At 36.0% G+C, this 19,542-nt stretch overlaps 1 protein-coding gene across 3 annotated transcripts in view; it reads right to left on the reverse strand.

Annotated features, from left to right (window-relative positions):
- Nucleotides 1–19,542, reverse strand: part of AFF3 (ALF transcription elongation factor 3) — a 142,147-nt gene that overhangs the window by 80,037 nt on the left and 42,568 nt on the right. The gene's annotated exons all lie outside the window — the stretch shown is intronic.

Genomic DNA, 19,542 nt, shown 5'->3' on the forward strand with positions numbered 1-19,542 from the left:
CACACCCCCTTTTTTACCACCCGGCTACAGCTTCCTACCACCCGGCTGAAAAAAATTTCTGGGAGAACACTGAAGTGGTTAGCGCTCTTGTCTATCAGTTCTGACTTCTGACTCCGAATCCCATTTGGGTGCCCTATAGACACAAACTTTCTATATTCTGTTATCCAGACCATGCTGTCATCAACCAGTCCTCTCACTCACTTATGTGTAATCTGCTGATCCTGAAACACAGCTGCTGGTAATTCTTAAACACATGCCTTCCTTTCTGATGCAAAAAGCTCCTAAAGTACAATAATACCATCATTCTACTGATCCTGTATAATGGTCTGTGCACTTATTCTGAAAGAGACGAGACAGGGGACAACTAAGGTTATGGTAAATTGGGTGTCTGGCACAGTACAGTGCACAGCTGCTTAGTTTACTGAATTACTAAATGCTTTCACTTGTTGCCTTGTACTGTGAAAACTATGTAAAATATCACTACCTTAATCACATTTAAAGCTTTGATATCGCAAGAGCAGAGTAGATGTATACTGATTCTTTGCTCATTATTTCCTAATCCACAGACATCTAAAGATGAAAAGGTATTATCAACATGGTGTATAGTAGTACAGTGTGGACAAAATGTTGAAAATATACCATACCTGATAGGTACACTCAAGTTTTAATGCTTTTGTAATGTAATTATTTCTTAAAGCTCTTTTAAAGCCCTGCATATTTTCTTAGCAGTCTAGTAGTCTTCTCCAGTAGTCCTGCACTGTTGTATCTCATGTTTCCCCGATTTTTTCTTGCAAAAACCTTGAAATACCTTTTTATTCTCCCACACATTTCTTTATAATGGAAAAACGGAATTCCAGGTCACACACCAACTGTTACCAAGGACCTAGATTCAGAAAAATGGTGGCTTGGTGACCAGGCAGATCCCACTCTAAACTTTTAAAAACAGATTGCTTATCACCAGCTAACCAAAACATTCCTAATATACTTTTATTGTAAGCTCCCAAGCAAAGCAACATTTCGAAATGCATTTCAGGTCCCCTTCACTAGGCAAACAATTGTCTTACCAAATGACTCTCCTTGGCCCAAAAATGGTGAATGTTGCTGTTTGGTTTCAATTATTTTCAGTAAAAGGTATAATGAAACAGGGAACAGTATTCATTTGGTATGAATGAACAATATTGCAAAGGTAAACATATGAAGCAGGATAACCTCATGCACAGCTATCTGGAGCTACAACAAATTAAAACTTGAGTGGTGCTACAGGAGAAAGAAAACCTTCTTCCATTAAACGGAAAAATGAAATGTCCGGAATTTGAAATGGAAAAACAAAAAAGAAGAATGGAGGAAAAGATAAAAAAAAAGAGGAAAAACAAGAGTGTTGGGTGTCTGGGTTTTCTAATAAAGCAAGAATAATTCAACAGGTAAAGACTTTTGCCAGACGTGGGCAAGAGTCTTCAATGCCAACAGAATGAATCTGCTGACACTTAAGCTAGATCAGGTTTTAAGTGGCAGCCATGGGTTTCGAAGAAAATGAACCTCAAATTGTGTCCTGGGGATTTTGAAAATCCTTGTAAAAAATCTAGTAAGAAATCAGAAAATGTGCTCAAAAGTAGTCAGTGTGCTAGTGATATTTGATTGGCGTTAACAATAAGGATTCAGTCAGTAATAAAAATCAGACCGATTGTAACCTTTTTCTACTCAAAAGGGGATAAAACAAATAGTCTTGCCTGATGTTGAGCTTTATTATGTAAATATCTTTTTAACTTGCAATGTTAAAATTGCACTTCATTGGGCAATAGACAGACATAGAGCTGCCCCCTTAATGTAACAGACCAAAGAACCATAATGTATCTTTTATCAGTTTTTGCAAAAATAGGTCTGAGTTTGAAGGCTCTCATCGCACTCTGGTACCCTGGTACTACAAATCACTGAGGCTACCTACTGCACTTACTGACCAATAGAGAGAAATATTCCTAACCACTAGAGGCAGACTGAAGCACCACCACCATTAGTGTTTTCATATGGCTGCACTCCAAAATTTGTAGTCCTGTAAACCAAAGCATGATGATACCTATAGGTACATGAAATACACATTGACCAGTTTACAATGTTTCTGAATCATAAACTGGTTTGCTTTAACTGGAGTGTTATCTTAGAACATGCATACTTTATAACAGAATAATAAACTATATTAGTCTATTCTGTTGTATGTAATTTAGGCAATCCAACAACACGTGTAATTTATAAGTAAGGATCTGGTACTGTAGTGACTGACTATATACACTGCGTGAGCAACCGATTTATCAGTCTGGGTTAAAAGATTAAAAAACACATATCCTGCACCATAATGGAAGAATGATATTATGTCAGATAAGATCGAGAGCAATTTAACTAAGTAAACAGGAAAAAAGAGAACAAGGTATAGATGTGTCTATAATAAGTGTACCAGTCTTCCAAAATGGTTAATTAGCGGGCATCCCGATCCAAATATGTTCCATGGTTCCATCATCCTCCAGACATCTCCAACACATATCTGTCCTTTCAGGGAACCATCAATGAATTTTATGAAGGATCCACTAACTTGTAATCAACACGTTTTTCACACAGGATTCAGAAATGTACATTAATTAACAGGTAATCCAAACTTTTTGTAATTGAATCCAACTTGAAAAATGTGTAAATTTTGGGTAAAAGTCGGGTGAAAACATTTATCTTAAGACCTCTTAAGCTTCCAAATTGTAATAATCTGTTGACCATTTTTACTGATAAAAGGACTTTCATTAAAAAGAAAATGTTTAGTAAAATAGGTAGACTCATCTGTCAGGTCTTATGTATGACATTTCTACTATGTACTGCTTTAAAAGATAGAACTGTCACACACAAGTACACATACACGTTTGCAATCATTCTGTTACCTACTTTTCATTATTATTATTTCACAGTATTTATATAGCACCATCATATTACGAAACGCTGTACAAAGTGCATAGTCGGGGCACTAGCTGTCTAGCATATCTTTAGCATAGTCATATGGGCAGTCTAGGGTAAATTTTTTGGGGGGAAGCCAATTAACCTAACTGCATGTTTTGGGGATGTGGGAGGAAACCCACACAGACTAAACCTGCAAACTCCATGCACATAGTGACCTAGCCAGGATTTGAACCTGGGACCTAGCGCTGCAAAGGCAATAGTGATAACCCCTGAGCCACCGTGCAGGACTTTACAGAACTCATGATCATATCACCAATTGTCCCTAAGAGAAACTCACTAGTATTTACTATAGTTAAAATTTATAGCCCATAACAGACACCTATTTGTAAAAGGAAACCCAGGTAGACATGACGAGAACTTACAACTTCCATGCTAATAGTGTTCTAGCTGCAAGGTGAGATTGCTAGTCACTAAGTCACCGTTCCGCCATGCTGTATGCTTCATTCAATATAACTGTAATGTGGAAATAGTATCAGCAGTGATTTTTAGGTGACTTAGAACAAATGCAGACTTACAATACTAAGCTTAGCTCTTAGCAGTTCCCCATAACTATTTTGCCATTCTCTTTGCAGTTTTTGTCTCATATTCCCAAAATCCATACTATTTTTGACATGCAAAACAAAACAAAAATTTGCAACGCAGGCTCTCCCTTTTGCTACAGATTTTTTTTTTCTTAGTCTGGTAGATGTGTTCCCTTTTTAAACTAAATATATGCAATATTTTCCCAAAGCACTGCAAAACTGCTTCTAAGAGTGACATACAAGTAAATGGTGAACACATATTAGTACATAGTTTCTTTAAAATTATAACTCTCTTTTATACATAACAAAAATATGCTTAAGTTTAAAAAAATTATTTTCATTTTGCTCAAAACAGCTCGAATGCTGTTATGCTGATATTTATATTGAAAGAACTTCATATCCTTTGTTTTTTTATGCTTTGATATGCCCTTGTAGTTTTATTGTAGAAACCCTAAAATACAAGTTTAGCCTAAGGCTGCAGTATGCGTGTGTTTTTATCTCAAACCATTAATAAGCTAAATATTCCTTTGAGATCTAATAGATCTGAAAACACTGAACTTTATGCAGTATGCGCACATTACCCAGAAGGTAATGTAAGAGGTTTTATAAGTACAGTACAGTTTCTGTGTGTTGTTACTGAAAGAGTGAAACATATTCAGGACAATGTCAATAATAGAGAGCAGAACTGAACCTTTTATAACACAGGTCAACATGTCATTTTCATCAGATATAATTTTATGTGGGCTTTGTAGTAATTTTGATGCAGATTTCAAATCTATGTTCAGTTTTCTCTAGCATGTCTAGTTTTTGTGATACAGCTAATTATATATTCTGTTAAAACTAATATAAATCTAATTAAACAAATACACACACTTATTTTCTAAACTATTTTGAATTAACTTCCATAGTAATCAATTTGCCACTTTTTCATATGTTTAAAAAACAATATACTTTTATGTTGAAGAACAGTAACAAACATTTTTACCACATACAAAGCAAACCTCATACAACTTTTAGAGCATTGAAAACAAATTTAGCTTTTCTTGAAAGTGCACCTGTAACAAAGAAGAAAGACAATGCTGTAAAAGGTGCACATCTGACTCTCAATGTGTGTATTTATCTCAAACCATTAATAAGCTAAATATTTATTTGAGAGCTAATAGATCTGAAAACACTGAACTTTATGCAGTATGCGCACATTACCCAGAAGGTAATGTAAGAGGATTTTTAAGTACAGTACAGTTTCTGTGTGTTGTTACTGAAAGAGTGAAACATATTCAGCACAATGTCAATACCAGAGAGCAGAACTGAACCTTTTATAACACAGGTCAACATGTCATTTTAATCAGATATAATTTTTTGTGGGCTTTGTAGTAATTTTGATGCAGATTTCAAGTCTGTGTTCAGTTTTCTCTAGCATGTCTAGTTTTTGTGATACAGCTTAATTATATATTGTGTGAAATTCTGTCACAGTACTGCAGGGCAGGAGGGTGGACCCTTTGTGTCACCAGCTCAGTTGGTAGAGACGTGCACAGGGCGCAGAATCTAAGCAGCTGCCCAGCCTTCACCAGAGCCTCTAGAGGTGAGAATATTGCGCTGCAGGAAACTGCCAGGTTGCGGCCCCCGTGCACGCCGAGGCAGGTGACTGCTGACAGGCAGAAACAGGACGTGGTACCATGGCGAAGAACAGAGAGGTCAGGGCAGGCAGCGATTAGGAGTAGTCAAGGTTAAGCCAGTAGTCAGGGCAGGCAGCAATCAGTAGTCAGGGTCAAGCCGAGGTCGGTACACAATCAGGAGCAAAAGAATAAACAAACAGGAACCTGGAAGCAGAGCCTTGTTCAGGCAACTTCCTGCTGCCCTTCACTTCCTTTTAAGGGCAGGGCCTGTGATAAGTGGAGCCATGTGACCTACTGCATCCTATCCTACCACCAGAGGGCGTCCAGGGGACTGGAGGTTGGTGGTGCTCACATCCCCACCAGCAGGGGGAGCGCATCTGCGAAACACTTTAGTGCTCCGAGGTAGTGGAGCAGCTGACTGGGAGTCACATGACCTGGACCAGGAAGTGAGCTGCAGAGATGATGCCTTAGCAGAGCTGCTGCTGGCAGCAGAGGAGTGTAAGGTGGGTGACAATGAATGAGTCACAGGTCCCCTGGACCTGCAGGGATCTGTGACAAATTCGATATAAATAGCCTTAACATATTACATTTCTTTTTACTGTTTGACACTAACCTTATATATGGGTAAGCCCTACATACTCTTTAAAGATGGTCTATGTTTGAGTCAGTTCTCTTTTTGATAAAGAATACATTGAAATTTGATTTTGATTTACTGTTCTGGAATTCCAATGGGCTGATGAAGTCTGTCACTTGTTGATAAATAGGCACCTAAAGTGGACTCGAAATTAAAAAAGGATTTATCATTCTCTAGGTTGTTTGTTCTGCTTAAGCAGTACTCCCAATGATTAATTAAAAAATGGTGTGTTAAGGCAGTGTTATCTCTGATTGCTAATCTCATAAGATTTTGCCTGAGATTTGATTATATTACTGTTGTACTACTCATTGTTCTTCTTGCTGGTAAGGAAGCTGTCCCTTAGAGCCTGCAATCCATGCAGTCCCTTGCTTATGCTTCATCAATTTTGCTGATCTGTTCTCCCCCACCTTTCTGCTGCTTTTTGAATATTTCCCTACTATTTATTACATCACGAGTCATCAGTGGGGTCGTTTTGACATAAGGAAGCAAAACCCTGGCTCTAATAAGATGGCTGTATCCACACAGTGCATAACAAGGCTTGGGAACTGAATAATAGGGAAGAGAACAGTTGCAAGGAGATCATGTGTAAAACTGTAACTAGTCCTTGGACACATGCTTTTTTGTCATGTGTTTTTGGCAGTTCCTTCATGTTTTAGGTGTTGTTTAGGAGGTATGTTTGGTACATTAGATTAAATATGGGGTGTACTGTACATCACAGTTCAAATAACATCTATGGTAATTTGGTATTCTTTAATATGTCAGTATTTTACAAATTAGAGATGACAGGTGAGAGGGGATACTTCTCACCATATCTTCTTTCAAGTTCTTTGTTCTTATTTTTTTTTATTTACTTTATATATTTTCTTTTTATATACCAGGATACTTGTTTCCAATAGAACAAAGGGACCATAACAGGGCTAATATTCCCAAAAGTCATTCTGCCAAGCATTATAGTTTACTACCCTTATTTTACTTTGTTTTTTTACACTCCAGTACAGCACGGAACATTTAATATCTTGGAATAAGCTTTTAGAGGAAGCACAGTGATATATTTGTTAAGGTCTCAACTTGTGAGCATTTTGATTAATCTGTTTTCTTAAGGCATTTTTCTCTTATCCTACCTTCCATTTGATGGTGTAAACTTGTTTTGATTACTAACATGCATCATTTATTCCTGCTGGAAATGTAATATGTTTGAAAACTAAAACATCTTCAGACATAAATAAAGCAAAATGATCAAAAAATCCGTTTTTAGTCACATCCTATTGTTTTCCTATATTAATTTTTTTTTATTATATACAATAGAAAATAAACTGATTTATCAAAAGCCAACTTAAACTAGTACAAAATACTATCATAGCATTAATGGATGCATAGCAGTAAGTAACAATGAGATTCAATGGTGCTAATAGCAAATTATCACACCGTAATCATTTTATATGGAACATTATTTTTTTTCATCATTTACACTATTTTTTATTGGCTTGATTGTGAAAATATAATTTAGCTTCTGATAATATTATGATAAAGAAGTAGTTTTTCTTAATTTCCTATTTCAATAGCTCTGACTTGGACCGTGTGCTCTGATGTGCTGCAGGGAGGAGAAGACGCCTGCCGTGCGCTCTGCCAGGGCCTTGAAGCGGTGCATTAATGAGGCACTTTGCTAATATGAGTGTACATCAGACTTGTAACCAAAGGAAAGAGACATACAAAGAGACAGATACATTCATTATTATCATGAACTGTCACTACTGATCTTTCTCCAAACAATTCCCATAGGAGCCAAGACTTAGTGTTTGTGATGGAAGTAAGTACTTTGCTTACAAAACTGCAAATTCCAAAAAAATACAGATTGCTAATAAAATGTTAACAATAAATGTTATCATATTGTACTCATTATCATAATGTACTCAAAAAATGTGAACCAGTACTTAACAAGATCCTGTCAGCAGTTCTGATTTCTAAAACTTTTCAGAGCCATTGTTATGACACTGATACCAAAGGTGAATGTTACTTGCAGATATTTGGCTATTATGAAAGGATTTCTATCCTGTACCCAGCAGCTCTTGAGAGAATGAGAAGAGGAGGTATTATGAAATCATAACAAACATCCTGTCCTAGAGAGACACAGCTACTCCATGGATATAGTGCAAGAAAGCTTTGTCACCCTAGGGTAGAACACGAAATGTGTTACTGGCAGAAAAAAAAAATCCAGACCCCAGCTCTAAGTGCTAGTAAGTTGCGATATGTCATTTTTATTCTTGGGTTAGGAAACCCAAGGTTTTGCTATTAGCATTTGCTGCATATACATGTTGTACAAACATCATTACCATAGCAAAAATATAATAAATATTTAAATAAACAAACTGCAAAAACAAAATCCTTAGCAGTACCCAAACATTTTACACTCAAACCTTAAATGCTTAGCCCATGGCAACCCCTGAACTTCACTACTTGCAAATGTGTTTTAAGAACTGAAAAACAGCCTAGTGACTAAATAAAAATGCACATATATGCACATTTTATAATTTAAAAAAAATAATGAAGGGGAAATTTTTATTTAAAAAATGTATAATTCTTTTAAATTCATGCATTATTATCTAATATGCTCTAAAAATACTAATAAAAGCCACAGTGTAAAAAAATCACATTAGGTTTTCAGTACTATCAATTACACATAAACAATAAAAAACACACACACAAATAAAAAAACATAAAAGCCCTGTGCACTAAACTTCTGTGCACCACTTACCGTCAACTGTACAACATATAATCCTATGACTTCTCCACTCTACTGTCTTCACTGTGCTCTGTATAAAGCCTCTATACCGCTAATCGTATTCTTATATCCTCTTTCTTTTCTTAATCATTTAGTTCATTACAATATAGAAAATAACCTTAACAGACACAGCAAGCAGCTAATTCTTTTCTAGTGCTCCCTTGATATAAGCACTTTGATTAAACTTCCCTTACCCCAAATCAAGTCAGACCAAAAACTGACAAATGCTTAACAATACATCGTCATTAATTAGTTTCACCAGCAAACGAGAGATACAAATATCAGTGATTGCTTCTGGTCATATTTCATAACATCCAACAATGTAAAGACTAGATCTGTAAAATATAGTTCATGAAAAGCCTGGGCAAGTTGATTACACTCCAACACCATAAGGAAGAATAGCATTCCTGCTTAGCAAATTTCTTCTCAGGAAGCAAGGCTGCAACATTTCAGATGTAAAGTGGCAGGAGTGGCCAGGTCATTGAATTGTACCTTACTCTCATAAGCGCACTGGGAATCAAAGTGCTCACCAGACCCACTAAGAGAAAAAGACACTGTGATCAAAAAAGTTCATGGAAACAGAGTATTCACAACTTAGGATGGGGTAAAAGACATTGCCATTGCACTTTACAATTTACTTTAGTTCTATGGGCCATTTTGCAAGCTCCTTGAATTGCAGGGAGTCACAAATAGATCTGTTGGTATTTGTAAACTTTTTATGTCTTATATAATATCTTTTATAAATTAATAAAATGTTCTCTTTTCCCATTGCTTTTTTGATTGTTTTGGAAGCATTTCCATGGACATTGACTAGAGATTGTCACATGAATCTGTACCATCATTTAATTACATTACATATGCTCAAAACCTTAAAAAACTGGGCCTGCATTTTCAAAAACCCAACTTCAGGACGATTGGGTAGTGATAGCAGCAACTATAAGAATGCAATGAGTGAGAGTGTTAAACCAGAGAAATTTGGCAGATTGCCTTATTGACCTGAATTAAGTTTATCACTAAAATATTAATGTTTGTTTTGACCTTTATTCAACAACAAAATTTTCAAAAAAGTGAACTCTAACTCAGAATTTGCCAATGTTACTGAGATCTTTGACAAATTCTTTGAGTTCTGAACGTGTGCTCCTATGTTTGCATACATATATATGTTCACTAGCAGAATTTTAAGAATTACATCATTGCACAAGATTTAAACCAAAACACATTTTATCTACATTTAAAGGGATCCAAATAAATGGCATCACAGAAGATCAGCATTAAACCAAAACAAAATCATAGGGAAATAATAAAATGTTCCTTGTTCAAAAGTATACTCTTAGTTCTCATAAAACGTGTATTGCCCCTTTAGTATCAATAATGGCATGCTGTCTTTTGTGATAGTTGTGGATGAGGCCCTAGGCTTGGGTGATACAGCTGCTCATTCTTCTTAGCAAAAAGCCTTGTGGTTCTATAAATTAATGGGTTGTCCTGCATAAACTGCATATTTGAGATCTCCTTAAAGTGGTTTAATGATTCTGAGGTCAGGAGGATTTATTGGCCAGCACCTTCACTTCTTTCTGCTGTAGCCACTAAATGGTCAACTTGGACTTGTGTTATGGATAATTGTCAAGTTGGAAAATTTAAGTGCATCACATGCACAGCTTCCAGACTGTAGATTACTAGTTGTCCACCAATATTTCCTAGTAACATCATGCATTCATCTTGCCATCAATGTTCACTAAGGTCCCTGTGCTGCTAAAGTTCACACACCCGCTGAGTATGAGAGATCCACTTCTATGCTTCACGGTAGGGATGGTGTACTTTTCACCCTGGGTCTTATTATGGCCTCTCCAAACAGTGTTTATTCTTAAGACCATAAAGTTTAGGTTCAGCCTCCTTACTCCAAGGTACTTTGTTCCAAAGTCTGATATAGGTGCTGTCTAGAATATTGTAAGCAGGCTGGTGGTGTTGGCAGGGGAAAGTATATTTTTGCAATTCTACTAGCAAGCCATTTTTTGCATTTTAACCTGTATTTTAGTTTAAAAGGCCTGTAGGTTTTTCTTCACATCTGGACGAATATTCCTGGCAGTTGCAGCTGAAATCCTTGTTGGTCTACTTGACTATGGCTTGGTAACAACGAAATCCCTAACTTTCCACTTTTACACGGTCTGAACACTACTGACATTTATTTTAAAACACTTTTATTTATTCCATATCCTTTACCTGATTTGTACACTTTAACACCTGTTTCTCACAGATCCATTGACAGTTCTTTTGCATGGCTCAGTACCTATTTTGAAAATGGCTATTGGTTGGGGAACTTCTTTAAATATAAATGAATGTCACCCAAATCGGTAGGAAAAATAATAATAAATACAAACCTAGCCTTATCTTAGGTAATAGTAGTTGAATTGTAGGAATGCAAATAAAAATTACCAAAAAAACTGATTCACCATAAATTTTTTGGCTATAAAAAGTCATTTGAATAGAATCCCAAATGTAAAAAGCAGATATGAACATTTCATTTCAACTAGGTTCAGATTATAATGAAGATCTATTTAGCCTTTGTTGTGCTGGCAATGCTGGAAATGCATAGTAGTTCGGCACTATCACCATCATAAGACTAATGACAGCTATCCAACAGCTGCTACCATAATTAGAAACAGATTTCATCCATTAGCATTCTCTGAAGTTGTTTAAATTAAAACAAATACACAGATGTGCTACATTATCATATAAAAATAGCTTTTAATATTAGGTGGTTCTTACTTTACACCATGGTTAAATTCTAGGAAATGCACATGTAATTCAGATTTTGCATAATTTAGCAATTGTATTCTATCAAAATTATTTCTAACTGCTTTATTTTATGTTACAAGTGTATAATGTTAACTCTACTTATACCCCTTTGATAAACTTAAGATGAAAAAAAACAAACAAACTTTATATAATTCAGTTGGACACTCATTAAAAAAGAATTAGGCGTGGTTTTATTGATTCTATACAGAATGAGGGGAAACCGTAACACTTTTTTTGTTATAGGTGAATATAGTGGTGGTGGCTGCTTAGTGGCTGGCAGGCTGTAAGCCGAATGGAGATGACAGGGAAATGCCAGAAAACCTAGCCCTGAGCTGAACACAGGCAAATGCAAAAATACCTGGTTGAACTTCCTTCTGCTCTGAGAACTGCCATAATTGTTCATGAAATAGATTCAACAGGGTGATGGAAAAATTCCTCAGGGATTTTGGTCCTAATCAACATGACAGCAACACACAGTTGAGGCAGAATTTGAAAACATTGAAAAGCCCATCAGGGCAGTATCTGAAATACTCAGACCAGCCTATCTGGCCCCAAAAACAATGCAAAATCACTTAATTCACCTTCCTTCCCCATTCCGATGCTTGGTTTGAACTTCAGCAGGTCTTCTAGACAATGTCTACATGCATTTGGGTTGTTGACGTGATTGGCTGGTTAGACATTTGCTTTACCTAGCAGGTATATATACTTTTATATAAAGTGTGTACGTATATGCATGCAAAGAACCTCATTTATTAGTACACTGGTCTACAAACAATGTACACAAAAAAATTTTTTCATTTACATCGGTTTAAACATTTTTAAAAAAAAATTTCTCATGTAAAAAAAGTTTCAGTTCTCAGCTTTACCACCGGATACTGCTGCTCAGAGATTAATGATCAAGAACTGTGGTTGCAGAGGTGTGGACTGGGATGTTTTTACAATAACAGAGGAATGTTATAGGCTGGAAATGAATGTATGTATACCTTAATCTATCTTTCAATGTCACAAGAAGCAGGACATCATATGCGCAAATAGAAAGTACTTGTGAAAATAGCACTTCATATCTGTGTGTAATTTGATTTTCTGTTTTAGATGTCAGTTGTTTCATATTACTAAATATTACAATTTTGGAGGTGAGGTGCATGTCTTTTTTGCTGTTTTTAACACCAAATAATTCTGCTGAAAGTGCCAAATGCCAGCTAAAATTACATACAGACTAAGCCTGGCTCTTATGTTGATACACAGGTTTTAATGTTTTGTGGAAAACTGGTGCAGGCATTCTCACTATCTTTTAATTCCACAATCTTCATGGTTGTTCATGGTCATCAAATATTGTGGCAAGAGTACCAGGAAACTAACATTTTGAGAAGGATGTCACAATACTGACACTGCAGTTGCATTGCAGACCAACATCTAAGAATTCTGCTGCCTGTCTCTATCTTGTAAAAAATACTTCTAAATCAGTCACCACGAGTGATCAGAACTCCCTATTTTTTTTTCCACTGCAATAATTTGCATGCAAAAATCTTGTAGAGTTCCTTCCATGTGATTGGCTTTGTTCTGTAAACTAAGCTAAGTGAAAATTCCCTTACAAAGAGAAAAGACACTTTTCTAAGCGAACATTATAATAATTAATAAACCTACATGTGTACTACAACCTAGCACTCTGAAACCCAGAACTTTGAGATGAGAATGATTTAGATAATGAGACTAGCCTGTCCCTGTACCACTGCATGGTGGACTGGCTTCTGTGGAAAGTGATGAGGAATACAGTGAAGGTGCAACTGGTTACAATCAAGAATTATCTGATCCTAAATGTGTGGCCAATAAAGATTCTGAAGGCAAAGCAGAACTTCTTGCTTCTAGGCTTAAGCAGAGGCACTTGCTTGCAAAAAGTGTCACTGTAACTCACTACAGAACATGAAATCATAACTTGACAACTTTCTGCACTTTCTGCACTGACGACGACAGTTTGTCACAAGAGCATGTTCCCTCTGAATGGTGTCTCTTTGATTCCTTGCAAAGAAGCTTGCATCTTCCTACTGCATATTGGCAATTCCAAACCAAGTGTACTGACTTCCCATTCTGTTAGTTTAAAGAAGTCATATGACAACATGAAGATATTGCTGGAAGCAATCCAGTATAAAGTACAATAGTGAAACACCTGTGGTAATCTAAAGGTCATCGGCAAGCAGGATTCATGAAATACTGCTGCTGTCAAGTGTGTCTGGCAGTCAAAAGATACCTATAAGGCAGGAAGAATCTGTGTCAGATGTCTACCTCTGGTTGATCTGCATAATAATTCTGCCACCTCTCCCTGACGCTTATAGACTAATAGTATGATTATTGCTGGATGTTGTCCTGCGACAATCCAGGCACAGCGTACACAAGAAAATCATACTCTAAGCGTCCTTGAAGAAACAATGGTAGCCGACTATCCCCTTCCACATATCTATGTCACTTTGTGCCTATTTGACTTTGCACTGAATATACTGAAAAATTTACTTAATGCTACTTTAGTTAAAATACATTCAAGCACACTGTAAACTAACTTTTCACATAATTTAGAAAGTTGGGGTGACTGGAAAAAAACTAAAATCAGATTTGAAATCAACATGAAAAACTGATTCAGAAAAATGTGTTGTGGTCTCCAAGGATTACAAAAAAAAGTTTTTGTTGTTTTTTACTCAAAACCACCTACTTTTTCCTATGGTGTTGTTGGCATGTGTGGGAGGTTCTGCCACCAAAAATGTGCACTACGGAAAGTGTCAAGATTGCCATTGTGGTATGGCCCTTAGAGACAAGTGCATGAAATAATGATAGGCATACTTCCAATCACTATGCAAAATGGTTAGTTTGTTTTGTTTTGGAGTAATTGACAAAAGCCATCTACAACTCTCTAGCACTGTAAAGAACATTTTTAGTAGTTTCTTTCAACTCCCTTAGCACGAGCAAATGAAATACATTTTGTTTTTTTACCTGTATTTTTTGTTACTTTTATAACATCAGGCATTTTACAAACAAAAAATGTTCATATTTATCCCTCAGATAAATAAATTAAATCATTTGTTTTGTATTTGTTTTAATTCTTTGCATTGCTATGCTTACTCTCTGAAGAGGTATATTGTAAAACCCATACCACCTGCATATCAGTAAAACACAATATTACCACAGCATGCTCATCCTGAATAGTTACCCTGAACCATGGGAAGCCAACAAAAGTATGGAATTACCCAGTGAAAGAGGTTATTGCAAGCATCTCATTTTTCACTAGCTAAAACCTGGACACAATCCACCCAAATACAAGCTTAAAGGCACAGCTGCTATGCAAACAATTCTTAGCATGTGTTTTGATTATCAGAGAAATGCAGATTTGAATAAAAACTAGGACAAACGCATTATTATAAAGATAAGAACCTTTCTTCATGCCCAATTAAATACTGTCACCAAAAGAACCTGACAACTTCAAGAAAGATATGTCTGTATGTGGATGAATTTAAGAAGGTTAATCTATTCTATTTCAAGCAAGATTCAGGGTGTCATGAAAGAGCTCATGAATTTAGATAGGAATCCACTTATTATCCAGAGGTATTGTGGTATGTGGAGGATGTAGATGTTCTAATTTTCATATTCTATATTGGTGTAGTCCAAACACATAATTTCCTTCTAGCAGTTATTGCTGAATTTGAACAATGATGCCCAAGAGACTGCAAAAATGTGGAAATGTAAAGCTTACTGGATAATCATCTAGTAAGTCCCAAAAGAATTAAGACCATAGCTAAGTAGATCACTCATCACAAACCATGGGAGGTGAGATGTTTGATCACACGTTAACAGTATCTTTGCTATTACCACAGTTGTCTGGTTAGAATCAAGATGTGTGGGTCAAAAAAACACATAAATATGTAAAAAATCCTTTGATAAACAAGATGCAGCCTTATTTGCAATAAGGAGGCCACTGATTTTGTCTATACTTTCCTTAATATATTTTTTTTGTAACTTTTATCCCCAAACAGTTAACTCTCAAATGCAGCATTCTAAGGACAATTTTTCTGTATAATTTTATTGTTCGTCTTGTTAACACAAGCCAAATGCACAAAAATATGTTGCAAATCCTTTGCTAAAAAAAGTAGTAGTCCAATTTGCAATAGGTGTGCACCTAAATCTGTCATACATGCCATGCTTGGTAACTCCCCCTGTCCACAGTTTATCTGCCTCAGTAATGCATACAACTGACAAATGAGGAGGCATGTAGATTTACATTGAACATATAAATATAGTTATGTCTGCATTTAACATGGGATTTACAGGGATGGAACAGATGTATGAAAAACAAGCTACATGGCATAGTAGAAATGTTTGGCACCAGAACTGATTGGATTTGCATGTATATGGGGGATTAATAAACTTGAGAGTTGCAGTGTATGAACATCCACTGTTATGAATGTTATCTACATATGGTGTTACTTGTCTATTAGGTGTTAATTGTGTCATCCATCTCAGAGAAACTACTCCATGTTTTAATCTATTTTAGGAAAGCTGTCAGCATCTTTTTGCTGAAAATGAATTTCTTTTTTTTTTCATGCCCTATGTGGCAAGAAGAAAACTTGCCATATGCGTGCTATATTAACAGAGATAATCACACTGAAGAATTGAATTTGTTGCATGATAAAATATTAGAAAAAAATATTTGGTAATCACCTTCCAACACAGCAGTAACACTGTATACTTAATAAATCAACTTTGGAAAGTAAAAATAGTCTTATTAGGAATAGATATGAACCATAAAATAAATTGTACATCTATATTACAATTTATTTTATAGTTCAAATTTTTTCCTATGACTATTTTTACTTTCCAAAGTTGATTAGGTAAGTATACAGAATCTAAATCTATCCACCCAACTGCATTAAGTAAGCCCTGAATTGAAATAATAAAAAGGTAGTACAGCCTTTCAAAATGGATGATATCTGCATGGCTCATTCCATCACAAATTCACAAAACAAGCAATTTATTTCCCATTTTAAGATAGTCAGCAAAACCACACAAATTAATACTTGAGGCATCAGCAAATTGTATTAAACTGTAAATTACCTCATCACAACCTATTGGGTTATATACCTTCCCACTGCTCCCAAGGTCTACTACATAGACAATGTTTCTATGTATTGCACTGATGGTGGCCTAGAAGCCTAAATATTTGAAAGCACAATAATATTTTGTGTATCTGAGAGATTGTGTCTGTGGGTGTCTGCAAGGTTGTATGTCTAGAAGTTTGTGTCTTTGGGTGTCTGAGTCATTGTCTGTCTGAGGGTATTTAGAGTGTGTGTCTCTGTGGGTATCTAGAAGACTGCATGTCTATGGTTATTTAGAAGATTATGGGTGTTTGTAAGATTTTATATATTTGGGTGTCTGGATGTTTGTATATCTGCAGGTATCTGTAGGACTGACTGTGATGTGTGGATGTGTGTGGTGTAAATAGTGAGAAGGTTCAGGACCTAGTGATTCCACTGCTAGGGGATAACAAGAATGAAGTTTAAATAAAAAAAACAAATGTTAGCTATGCAGGAGAAATCTTTTACCTAGAACGATAGTGGGTAAAACACCTGCCTTTATTGAACAACTTATGTATTTCCAAATCCTACTGCTATCTTCCTGATTGATGGATATTCTCTGTTCTAAAACTGATAGCATTCATTAACCCCCTGAGCAGTAATCCCGAGTGTGGCTCAGGGAAAAAAAACATGGTGAAAGCAGTAACCCCGAGCCACACTAGGGGTAGCTAAAAACATTAAAAAAAACACTTACCTGGTCCCATCGGCGTCCTTCAGCATCCTGCCCGTCGGATCCCATCCTCGGGCCGCGTCTTCTTCCTCCGATCATCCCCCGGTGAGTGTGCTGTCCTTCCCCGGGAGTTCCCGGTGACATTGGTGAGTGCTAGGGAGCGCGGCGGGAAATTCAAATTATTTTGTATTGCATTCAATACAAAATAACTGTAATAAATCCGATTCAAAGTAACCATTATAATATATATATATATATATATATATATATATATATATATATATATATATACATATATATGCTACTGTACAGTTATATTACAGGTTTCGGTATTTTTATGCACCTTTGCTTAAACATTTTTTATTTAATGTTTAATATTAAATATTGGACATATTTCAGTGAGTTATGCTGAACTTGGAAAATCCCAAACCTTTGCAGTGGGCTGCTGCAGAACTGCAAGGAAAAAATGTCCAGTTTCATCTAAAGAACCTTTAAAAAACTGAAAATATTTACTTTCCATATACTTACCTAAAATTTCTTGGTTACAAGAAGTCCTACACTGTAAGTGGGATGCAAAGGGCCCACCCACAATCTGAGGTGTTGGAAGGAAGAGGAATGTATCAACTGCTGGGCGAGTAACTAGGTAAGTAAAAAAAATTTTAACAGTGGCCTACACAAAAATGAGCATTTACTCTTGCAGTATGGTGGAACATTCCATTTGCTTTTTAAATGCATACTTTAAATAACAATCTTGCTTTTTAAAAAAATATTTCTCATATCTGCTTGAGTCTGATTACAACAGTCTTTAATAAAAGTATATCACAAAGTCAGCCAGTTATTCCCTATGTTTATTTAATAGAACCTTGCATTTTAAAAGAGAATACATTTTTTTTTAAATCTTGCTTCAGGATGTCTGACACCAGTCAGTGTAGTAATTAAACTGCGTGTCAGAGCAGAGTAAATGAAAGTGTAGGCCATCTCTAATATAATTTAAACGTATTGGGTCACAAGAAAATGGAATGCCTTCTAGAAAATACACTTTGAATGCATTTTCTCCAGACAGGCTGGTGCCGGCTTTCATTTGAAAGTTATCTGTTTTCATAGAAAGGTAACCAAGAGTGACAGGGAATCAGATCTCAGACGTTCCTTTCCTCTTCTTTTCCTTCTCATTCTGTTTAATTATTTCTGTGTGGCGCTCTGGAGCTGGGATTCCAATATCTGCAGTAAGTTATGAGCGTGTCAAGTAAATAAAGCAAGTGTTATTTAAATGTCATGCTACTTATATACTGCCGTGTAATCCGTGCTAATTAAAAGTGTGATAGTGCAGTGCTCTGGGAATGTACTACCAGGATGGATTGCTGTTTACAAAAGCTTTTGCACCATTTGTCCAGCTATGTACACTAAATAAATGCAAACAGATTTGTTAAAAAGCATTGGAAACGTATTTCAGTTTTATTCTTTGCTTAATCATGGTGCCATCACAATATTCAGTGGCTATGTGAAGCTTTATAGTGTCAGACTGACTTTTAAACCAGTCAGAGGATCATTTTGCTTACCTTTAATTCAACTGAGCTTCTATAGGTGAATGTCATATGAAAAACATATATAATTGTTTTCTGATATTCTAAAGTCATAAAGTAAATACAGAGATTAAGAAAAGTATTGTGTATTAATGATGTAAAGTGCCTCTTTTATATATTTAGTTTTAGTTGTAATCCCATAAGGCAGGGTTGTCAAACTCAAATACACAGTGGGCCAAAATTAAAAACTTAGACAAAAACTTGAAACTGAAATAGCACCACTACTACAATTCTGTGTCAAGAAAACAGTCCAATGCGAGGCTTAATGTTATGAGTGGCTGGAACTCCCTCTTCACTGAAATAGCACCTCAAATACAGTTTCCTGTGTCTATAAAACAGTCCAATGCGGGGCCAGCAATAGACAGAGAGGCCGCTGGTCTATAGATGCAAGTGATGCTGGGAATTGTGGTAGCGGCGCTATTTCAATGCAGCAGCGGGCCAGCTGCAATTCATATTTAGGATTCCCTTTGGGGCCAAAAAAAACCTGCTGCGGGCCAGAGTTTGACACCCCTGCTATAAGGGGCACTTCAAACCTCATTTAAAGCTAGGTGCTATAACATTCAAGAAATGAAGAAGAAGCCTGTATCCTCCAAATTACTCCAAAGGCCTATTCATTCAGGTTTACAAGGTAAAATTAATAATTTGAAGGATACTGCAGAAATCCCAAATGACCTCATAAACACAAACATATGATGATTAACACTTCTCTTCATCAAATTTATAAAACCGAACCATCTATGGATAACATTAGAAACAGGCTGGAAACCAAACTTGTTTGCGCTTTACATATTTTTGCAAATACTAAGATTTAACTGTGCACATTCTACTATATTATGAGCATAAC

Source organism: Pyxicephalus adspersus, chromosome 1 (genome assembly GCF_032062135.1).
Source record: "Pyxicephalus adspersus chromosome 1, UCB_Pads_2.0, whole genome shotgun sequence".
NCBI lineage: Eukaryota > Metazoa > Chordata > Amphibia > Anura > Pyxicephalidae > Pyxicephalus > Pyxicephalus adspersus.